We start from the raw sequence: 11,259 nt of genomic DNA, 5'->3' as shown, positions 1-11,259 counted from the left end.
CAGCGCTTCACCTCATCAAGTGACAACTTGATTGATTGACAACAATTCTCAGGATGGAGGGAGTGGGTCTGTGGAGGCGTCCAGAAGATCTCAAGACAGAAAATTAAGGCTCTCCTTTATCTCTACGTCCCCAAACGTTCGAGGTTGTTGGTTCCCTGCTTTCTTCTGCGGGTGCTCTACCCTCCAGACGCTGGCCCCTACCGGACACGTTGGTGCAAGGGTTGGGAGCCAAGACAGGCTAGTTCGCTAGGATCCAGAGCGGGATATGCTGCAATTGAGGAGATGCGGGGAGAGACCTGGTCCAGTCTAGATCTCCTGATCTTGTGACACTTGGAACTCCTAAAGCGTTCGCTCCAGTCCTGACTCCAGCTGTCGCCTCTTCTACTCTTCCTTCGTCATAGTCTGACAAGCACACGTTTCTCTTCTCACAACTCAGGCACTGAAGTTGTGAAGTTGCTGAAGCCCAGGAGCCAAGAGAAGTCTCCCCCTCCCCCACTTCTCTCCCCAGTAGACTAAAGAAGGCGGGGCGGGCGGGGGCGGGGGGAGTGTTTAAAGAGACTTAAAGTCATTGATAATCCCTCTATTAGCTAGGGACTCAGCTGCCAGAACTTTTCCTCCTTCCCCAGGCTATATGACACAGCTGGAGGCTGCAGTCAGTCAGTCCTGGTCCATGAAAACATGCAAGGGTACAACAGAGAGATTAATGTTAGGATTCTGTGGCATCGTGGCTGATGAGGCTTTTGTGGGGTGAAGGACACAATGGCAACGGAGCATAGAGCCTGATCAGCTCTTTTATATTTTCTTTTTGAAATCCAAATACTTGCTTTATAATATTCCCTTTTAAGCAAAAACACATTTCCCACTTTCCTTATGTGTGTGTGTGTTCATGTGTGCAGGTAAACATGTGTGTGTACAGATATGCATGCACATGTATGTGCTTATACATGGATGTCAGAGGAACTACAAATAATCGAAGGAACTAAAATCTGAGGGAAAAAGGAATTGACTCACACACAATTGCTCCTCTGTATGTTCCTTTATTTTTCTCTTCCTCTGTCTCTCTGTTTCTTCTCTGTTTCTTTTTCTCTGTTACTCTATTTTCTTATTTCTCCCCAGTTCTTGGGGGTACAGGTATACATATGTTTGCAACAGCGATTCTTTTTTACAATACAATGTGAGGCTTGAGTTTCTCAACATCAGCAAGGCAGATAAGATTAACACACAGAGCAATAAACTAAAACTGCTAGGAGAAACTTTTAGTATCAATTGCTTAGGACTGTAGGTCAAAGAGAGGGTCTAAGTTTAATTTGCAAGAAACAAAGCCTGGTACCTTCTAGTGCTCTAGCCTCAGTGACCCCACAGGCCTTCAGGAAAGTTTGCTTTTACTTGACTACCTTTGTCTTTATCTTCTGCTCAAGATGGAGGGAGTGAATTCGAGTGGGGGGAACATGACAGGAGGGAGCAGTAAATCTCTGAGCTAAAATCTTGGGTTAGCAAAACAAGAAGTTTGAGAATCTTTTAGTGCAGGGTTAGTTTAGGTTATCGTTTCTCTAACTGCCAGTGAGGTAAAGCCAGGGCATGCTTATTTTTTCTATCCATCTAGGCAGCTATGAATCAAAAACTTTGGGCTGTAGTAATTCTATGTCCTTGGATATCTGGGAATATCTTAGATAGGGTGTGTTTGCCTGGGCCCCAAACACTGACCAAATACCTATCAATAAGGATAATTGCAGGAAGGCAGATCTCTACAATTGTAATGGAGAGGGGAAGAAGGACCTGTGGGAAACAGGTCTTATACATAGCTAAGGAAGGTAATCAGTAAACTAAGACCTATTAATGTAGAACAGGTTTTACACATTGCTAGGGAGTGTAATCAGTAAACTCCAAATGCAGGGGAGAAATTGTTCCCAGTAAATGATCAGATAGTGCTAAACTGTGGGAAGTAAATCCCAAGTTTGTTGCAGAAAGGAATAAGCTACAGGAAGAATCTACAGCAAGAAACAGCCAATTCATTCACAAGATTACTAAGCCAACTACAGCTTTTGTATTGGTTTAGCCATCAGAAGAATCCTTAATTCATCTGAGTTATCTCGTGATATCATAGCTGTATAATTACTTGAGGCTTGTAGCACTGAGACAGACTCTTTCATTGGCCAGGAACTCACCAAGTAGGTGAAGATGGCTAGCCAGTAAGCCCCAGAGATGTGAGTGATGGCTTCAAGGGTTGGAACTCAGATCCAAGCTACCTCTCCAAGCCTCTTTACCTTTCCTAACAAGTTAAAAGTAAACTTTTCATAGACATGTTTATGATGCTCCTTACAATATTTGCCATCAGGCCGGGCATTGGTGGCGCACGCCTTTAATCCCAGCACTCGGGAGGCAGAGGCAGGCAGATCTCTGTGAGTTCGAGGCCAGCCTGGTCTACAAGAGCTAGTTCCAGGACAGCCTCCAAAGCCACAGAGAAACCCTGACTCAAAAACCAATATATATATATATATATATATATATATATATGCCATCGGACAAAGTAGAGTAAAGCCTTATCAAAACAAGTTCAAGGGGCTGGAGAGATGGCTCAGGGATTAAGAGCACTGGTGACTCTTCTGGAGGTCCTTAGTTCAAGTACCAGCAGCCACATGGTGGCTCACAACCATCAGTATTGAGGTTTAGTGACCTCTTCTGCATGCATAATAAATAAATAAATTTTTTAAGTTCAAGAAGGAGGATTTCAACATTTATCAACATTTGATTAAATGGACAGTGTGTAGCATAGTTAGTAGAAGGGAGAATTAATCCTTCTTTTTGACCCTCAGATCACCTACACCGAGGTCCAACAGTGTTCTGACATTGTTCCTATCCCAGTGGGTAGATGTCTTCCCAAGGGGGCTTAGTCCCATCTGATACTTAATTTGCTCTTGAAGATACAAGAAAATAGAAGTGGCTTGGGATTTTCTTCCTGTTCTCCCCTCAGGCTGTCCTTTGGGTTGTCAGACCTTGAGGCAGTGGACCCTGAGGTCTCTGAAATTTCCTGGGGAATTACACAGCAGTAAAGGGGAAAGGCTGGCAGCAGCCAGAGGAGAAATCGACTCTCAGGAAGAGATTTCACACACTTCTGACAACTTGTCAGAGCATCTTGCAGGACATAAGGGAGCCCAGACAATGATTGGTCAATTCTACACCCTGGCCAGTACTCCTTAATCATGCACACCCTTTGCCTCTGTTTAAACCTAAGCTTCATGTCAGTGCCTAGAGGGACTTGTGGGTCACTGGGCCTCTTTATTTGTTCCTCTTCCCCAGTATGGCCACAATGAGCAAATTTCTCTGCTTGCCACTATTACTTACTTCTGTAATTGTTGTGTTAAGGACAAGTGACTGAGCTCAGCTTATTGGGGGTTCCAGGGTTCAGGCTTTGTCCCTAAAATCTACAGCAGAGGATCTTTCGTCTACCGAGAATGAATGTTGCTACTGAGAGAAGTGGCTTTCCCAAGGTGTCCACATCCTAGTCCCGAGAACTGGAAAGCATACCGTGTTTGCTGGCAGGGAATTAAGGTGGGAAATGCACCAGAGGCTCTGAATTAACAGAGGTCATCACAGTCAAACATTAGGCAGAGAGAAAGAGCCCAAATTGGAGGCTGTAGGGAGACACCCTAGCCCCGCCCAATAGTCCTGGGACAGGTACCAAGTGGGCCCGGGACTCGCCCATAAGGGCGTGGTGAAGGAAAGCTGGGGTGACGTAAGGGAGCTTCTTAAGGGGCTGCACGTGGGGACCCTGGCCCCTTTTGTTCTGGCTGCGCTTGCTGGGTTCTATAACCTAGCTCTGGCCTGTGTTTTGCCTTGGTGTCTTCTTGAATAAAGAGACTTTAATCAATACAGGAGGCCTCTATTGGGTCCCTCCCCTTGGAGCTCACCTCAGAGGAGGGGGAATAATTGTAGGAGCCCGAGGGATTGAGGACACTAGGAGAACACAGCCCACAGACATCAACTAAGCAGAGCTCATAGGGGCTCACAGAGACTGAAGTGGCAATCACTTCATGCAAAGACCTGCATGAGTCTTTGCTAAGTCATCTGCGTACATGCTGTGGCTATTTAGCCTGGTGTTTTTATTGAACTCCTAACATGGGAGTGGGGGGCAGGAATCTCTGACTCTTTCATCTACTCTTGGGACCATTTCCTCCTACTGGGTTGTCTCACCCAGCCTTGAAATGAGGGTTTGTGCCTAGTCTTATTGTATCTTGCTATGCTGTGTTCATTGGACATCCCTGGGAGGCCTGCTCTTTTCTGAAAGGAAATGGAGGAGTGGATCTGGGGGAGAGAGAGTCGGGGGGGGGGTGGACTAGAAGGAGTGGAGGGTACTAGGGGGAGAGAAGGAAGGGGAACCTGCAGTGGGGATATACTGGGGACATGAGGGACGAATTGAGAGGTGGATGGAGGGGGAGAGCAATGAAAGAGATGACTTGATGCGGGAAGGGGCATTTCAGGGTTGGGTAGAAAACTGATGCAAGAGAAACTCCCACAAATCTACAGGGATGACCCCAGCTAAGTAACTCCTAGCAATAGTGGATAGTTAGCCTGAACCTGCCATCTCCTGTAATCAGATTAGTGATTACCCAAATTGTCTTCAGGAAGCTTTCATCCAGTAACTGATGGAAACGGGTGCAGAGATCCATAGCTAGGTGCTAGGCTAAGCTCAGGGAATCTTATTAAGGAGAGGGAGGAAGGCTTATTATAAGCCAGGTGGGGGTGGGGTCAGGGTCAGCATAAGAGAACCCACAGAAGTAAGTGGCCTGTTCATGGGGGCTCACAAACTATGGACCAAAGGCTAGGGAGCCTGCGTGGGACCAGCCTAGGCCTTCTGCATATGTGTGATGGTTGTGTGGCTTTTTATACTTGTGGGTCTTGTAGCAAGGGATTGGGGTCTATCCCTAAGGCTTTGGCTGGCTTTTGGGAACTTGTTCCTAATGCTGGGTTGCCTTGCCCAGACTTAATACAAGGAGAGGAACTTAATCCTACCTCAACTCGATCTGCCATGCTTTGTTGTCACCCATGGGATGAAGGTGGGGCTTAAATGAGTTCACCAGACCCAAGATAAAAGATAAATAGGTTTTTTATTGGGGAACAACTTACACAGATAAAAGTAAAGAACCACCTCATCCTTCCTGCTCCAGAAGATGCCGTCTGTGCCCTTCCGATGCTCTCCTTGAACCAAGAGAGCATGCACCTGCCTGAGGTTCCTCTACCTTAAAGGGGTCATGTCCGCACCTGAAACCTCACCCAAAGGGTGTGGCCGCTACTACAAGTTCACTGGCAAAGGGTGATGCCACTACAATGGGAGGCCTGCCCCTTTCTAGGCAGAGGTGGAGAAGGGATGGATTGGTGGGAGGTGAGTATGGGAGGCAGGAGGAGGGGAAGCTGCAGTCGGGATGTAAAATAAATGAAAAAATAATAATAAAAAATACATTTTAAAAAAGAATGTAGCATGGGCATTGGTGGCGCACGCCTTTAATCCCAGCACTCAGGAGGCAGAGGCAGGCAGATCTCTGTGGGTTCGAGGCCAGCCTGGTCTCCAGAGCGAGTGCTAGGATAGGCTCCAAAGCTACACAGGGAAACCCTGTCTCGAAAAAAATAAAAAAATAAAAATAAATAAATAAAAAAGAATGTAGCATAAATAAATGGATGGGTAGATAGATGATAGATAGATAGATAGATAGATAGATAGATAGATAGATAGATAGATCGTTCATCCTGGCTGCCTATGATAATCAGAAGGATGCTATCAGTGTGAGGTAGGCAACACAGTGATGGGGTGGGAGAAAGGCCTCCCTAGCTGCTGCTAGCCTTGGAAATGGAAGGTGACATACCATAGTTCTTATCTAGAGAGGCAGTTTGGGGCCAGCAAAATGGTTCATCAGGTAAAGGCTCTCGTTGCCAAGGCTGCCAACCTCTGTTCAATACTCAGGGCCTATATGGTAGAAGGAGAAAACCAACTCCCACAAGTTGTCCTCTGACCTTCATTTACACACCATGACACATGCATGCATAGATACACACACTTACATGTGAACATAAAAAAAATGTAAAAGGTTTTAATGAAACCATTTCTTACAGCCTCTTCATTTTTATATATATATAGAAAGATGCTTCAAGCATGGCTAAAGCACTTGTGTTATGACTTTTCCAGTAAGAAAAAAAAATCAGACTGTTTTCTTGGAGTGTCGTGGGAGTCTAAGCTCTCTAGGCTCTGGGCTATCTTAATATGCATGTGAAAAGCTGGAGAACTTTTTTAGCAATTTGTAAGATGTTCATGATAAATTTTTAAAAATGATTGCTTGGGAGGCTGGAGAAATGACTCAGCAGTTAAGAACACTGGCTGTCTTCCAGAGGACGTGGGTTCGATTCCCAGAATGTGGCCATTCACAACCCTCTGTAGCTCCAGTTGCATGAGATCTGATGCCCTCCCTGACCTCAAAGGGCACGCATGTGCATGGTTCACAGATATACATGTAGGCGAACACACATAAAATAAAAATAAGATCTCAAAAAATATATATATAATACAAACATGCATAACTAAAATGGTTCTTTCTGTGACCTATCAAGTAGGAAGAAATCACTCAGCCCTGAAGTACACGTTTCTAAAAAGAAGTTCATAAAGTCAAAGCACCTTAACTTAAGATATGATGGGATTAAGGGAGACTGAGGTTTTTGTTTAGAACCTGGAGGAGAAGATGTTTCCAAGGTAGCGAGGGATTTGAATCAGCATCGGAGGAGTCCATGGAAGAGACACCAAGTACACTAGAAGGCACAAGGAGTCAGCTCGAGAATGCAGTGTCCCTTACTTGCCCTTCCAGTCACTGCCTGAACACATGCTTTCTTGCGCTCTGAAGTTGTCAAACAAAACAAAAGGTAGGTCCTTTATCAGCCTGAGAAACTTTGAATTCTCAATAATAAGGAAACCAGCTGCTTAACCAACAAACTTCCTGTGTGTGCCACAGCCACTGAAGACCAAGAAGCTACCTTGCTGTCACATTGCTCAGAGGGATTTTAGGGCACTAAGAGACTGTTCTGTGTATACTGCAACAGCAGTGTTTGTCAAAATCCACAGGCCACATGACCTAGAGTGAATCCTAACACAGACTGTGGGCTTTAAAAGATTATGCTATGCCAATGCAGTACACTATGCCAATGTAGGCTCATCAGTTGTAATAAATGTGCCACTGTGCAGCAGACAACCTTGTGTGGGTACAAAAGATATGTGGGAACTCTCTGCATTCTAGTCCATTTCTCTGTGAACATCAAACTGCTCCCAAGGGCTGGAGAGATGGTTCAGCGGTAGAGAGCTCACTGCTCTTCCAGAGGACCCCAGAGTTCAGTCCTCACCCTCAGAGTTGTCCCAACTACCTGTAACTTCAGCACCAAGGAATCTGAGACCTCAGGTCTTCTTGGCACCCACATTCATGTGTACATACTGTACCTCCACATACCCACATACACATAAAAAATAAGTAAAACTCCTCCAGATGACATGTATTCATCTTAAAGTTGTGTGTGTGTGTGTGTGTGTGTGTGATACTACTCAGAAAGGAAGCTTACTTTACATAGCCAGGAGTTGTCCTGTGTGTGTTACATGCACTGAAGATCAGGAGCCATCCTTGCTGGCACAGTGCTCAACTACAGAAGGTCCTCATGCTGATGGACGAGCAAAGTGCATCACGGTGCTCTGATGCGATGCTTTGTTTAGTGCTTTTAAGGTCCATATAAGTCAGTCCATATGAATCAGGGGAAAGGAGCAGGTGGAGGAAGAGGAAGAAGAGATAAAAGAAAGAAAAGTGGAGAAGGATACAGTTAAGGCACAATACGTACAGGTATGAAGATGTCACAGCCGGCCAGCAAGATGACCCAGGGATAAAGGCGCTTACAGCAAAGCCTGATGACCAGAGCTCGCGTGAAAGTAGATGGAAACAAATGACTCCACAAAGCTGTCCTCAGGCCTTTATATGTGCCTTGACATTCACACACACACACACACACACACACACACACACACACACACACAATTATATACATATGTAAATCCTTTATTTTTAATGTTCATGTTTAGCTTGTATGTTTTGCTTACATGGATGCATGTGCCTCAGATTCTCTGGAACTGGAATTAGAGACAGTTGTGATTTGCCCTGTGGGTATTGGAAAATGCATCCTGGTCCTCTGAAAGAACCGGCAGTATGCTTAACTGCTGGGCCATCTCTGTAGACATAAACTGGTTTTCGTTTTCATTTGAAGTGAGTACACATGTGTGGGTGACTGCGCGTTTGTATTTCACACACACATAAAAGTCAAAAAACCACCTCCAGTGTCATTTCTCCTCAAGAGTCACCCACCTCAATTTTGTTTGTATGTGTTTAGATTTTTAAAACATTTATGTTGGTGGGGGTGGGGGTGGCAATGCAGAGATAGCTCTGAAGTTAAAGAGTTTTTGTTTCTGGGCGGTGGTGCCTGCACGCCTGTAATCCCAGCACTCAGGAGGCAGAGGCAGGAGGATCTCTGTGAGTTTGAGGCCAGCCTGGTCTACAGAGTGAGTTCCAGGACAGGCTCCAAAGCTACAGAGAAACCCTGTCTCGAAAAACCAAAAGGAAGAAGAAAAAAAAAAAAAGAGTATTTGTTGCTCTTCCAGAGGACTCAAGTTCAATTTTCAGCACCCACATGGTGGCTCACAACCATCTATAACTACAGTTCCATGGGACCTAGCACCCTCTAGGTGCACAGACATACATGCAAAGCACGTATAAAATAAAAGATTAAAAAAAATATGTGCGGGGGACTGGAGAGATGGCTCAGAGGTTAAGAGCACTGACTGCTCTTCCAGAGGTCCTGAGTTCAATTCCCAGCAACCACATGGTGGCTCATAACCATCCACTATGAGATCTGGTGCCCTCTTCTGCTGTGCAGATATTCATGGAAGCAGAATGTTGTATACATAATAAATAAAATCTTAAAAAAAATTATGTGGGTCTATGTGCTCCCTGTACACTGTATGAATGCTAATACCCAAAGAGGCCAGAGGGCATCACAAACCCTGGTATCGAAATTACTGGCGGTTTCCACCGTGTGGGTGCTGAGATCAGAACACAGGTCTTCTGCAAGTAAGTGCTCTTAACTGCTGAATCATCACTCCGGTCCCTGACTTGTTTTTTGATACAGGCTCACACACTGAGATGTAGGGCTCATCAGTCAGGCTTAGCTGGCTGTACAGCAAGTCCTGGGGATCCATTTGTCTCCTCCCCGAAGCAGTACTATCACAAACATTTACCACCACACCCAGGTTTTTAAGTGGACCCTAGGGATCAAATTCAGGTCCTGAGGCTTTATGGACTGAGTCACTTCTCCAACCCCCTCCCACAGCACTTCTTAACAGACTCACAGGAAGATGCTTCATCCAATGAGAGGCAGCAAAAACCAGATCTAGGAATCTCTTTCCTCTGGAAGTCCATTGGCTTCCCCTGGCTCTTCTTGAACTGCTGTCAGGAAGTTCACACTAAGGAATGCATTCTCTCTAACTCCTCAAAAGATAAGATGTGTCCGACCAGCCCCAGTTAGACAATAACCTCGTGAGAATGAAAATGGGTTAGGCTGTGAGCCTACATCTGAGAAACGTTCCTTGTAAGCAGCTTACTGTACCCCCCCCCCGAAATGTGGGAAAAAAGAGTAGAAGGGGCTTCTGGGCAGAGGTCAAGCACACCATTTAGTGCTAATTAGTGTACATTTTCTAAAAGGCTGCACCCCGGTGTGCACTGTCAGCTTTACCATGACAGAATAAGGGCTCTAGTAAGCACTATTAGAAAACAAACCTGTGTTAGGAGTCTATGTGAGTCTCATTGCTACAGAAAACATCCGAGAAGCTCATTCATGTCTGCTCCCATTCTCTGAGAGCCAAAGGGAACACTGCATTAAGATTTGCCCAGCATTCCAATAACCAATCATCAATCAAACAGTATCTTCATCTCTGCGGCTCTGCCCCACACGCCCCTCTCTCTTCCAGGTGGTGTCACCGGGATATTGGATGCTTATATTTATTGCACCAAAATAATATCAGTGTTACATGGAGGACCAAAAACCTGAATATTACTTTCTTCCCAGAGCTGATGTCAAAAGTGTTGTTTTGTTTGTTTGCTTGCTTGCTTGCTTGTTTTAGGCAGGGTCTTGCTTTGTTGCTCAGAATGGCCTCAAACTCATGATCCTCCTGCTTCTGCTTCTTGTATGCTGCTAGTTCAGATATGGCACTACGTCGGCTTCAGAACCGCTGACCCTTCATTAAGTGTGGGTAGAACTGAGACATACTAGAGTAATGATATGTGACAATAGCTCTCTGTGTTTCTTTGTTTTCATTATCATTTTATACTTATGGGTGGTTTGACCATGTGTAAGTCTATACACTACATCTACGCAGTATCCAAAGAGGCATCAGATCTGCTGAGGCTGAAGTTTCTGACAGCTGTGAAATACCACGTGGGTGCTGGGAATTGAACCTTGGTCCTCTGGAAGAGCAGCCGGTGCTCTCTTAACCATCTCTCCAGCTCCGATGTGGCATTTTTAATCATCCCAGGAAGTTCATATCAACAGAGAAACAGATTTCCACAGCGTACTGCTCTTGTGTGGCTAAGCATAATACACAGAATATGTGTTCTTTTTTATTTGCCCAAAACACACTCCCGTGTGGTGAGACACATTCCTTATTAACCCTAATCAGTTTGTGTCAGATGGGTAGAGGTAAGACTCCTTCTTATCCCCACATTTTCATATAGAACACAGGTGCAGCAATGAACATGCACCTTTGGATATGACTGGTTCATGTATGAAACAGGACCCAAGCTAGGTACACTAGTCATCCGTGGGAATCTGCGAGGCTACTGGTCCTTTTGCTTCTTTTCCATAATGAACCATAACAACTAAGTACATCCAAAGCTGCTGGGTTCTGCTTTTTTTCTAGCACATGCAGAGAGCTCACCACAAAAGAGGTCAACTCAGAGGAATGCAGAGATCAGATGTGGAATAAGAGTAAGAAAAACATACATACAAAATAATGCTGGTAATGGTATTGAACCACTGGGTCTAGCAACATCAGACATTCTCCTGGGTGACTAGCATATATTCATTAATGTTTACCTATCTTGTTTAGAGGACTTTGGGTTGATCTTACTGATAGACATCATATCCATTTTTCATGGAAGACTTTCCCAAACAAATCATGTCCCACGGTTACCA

The sequence above is a fragment of the Cricetulus griseus genome, chromosome 7 (assembly GCF_003668045.3).
Source record: "Cricetulus griseus strain 17A/GY chromosome 7, alternate assembly CriGri-PICRH-1.0, whole genome shotgun sequence".
Taxonomy (NCBI): Eukaryota; Metazoa; Chordata; class Mammalia; order Rodentia; family Cricetidae; genus Cricetulus; species Cricetulus griseus.
The sequence above is the reverse complement of the archived record's forward strand: the minus strand, read 5'-3'. Positions refer to the sequence as shown.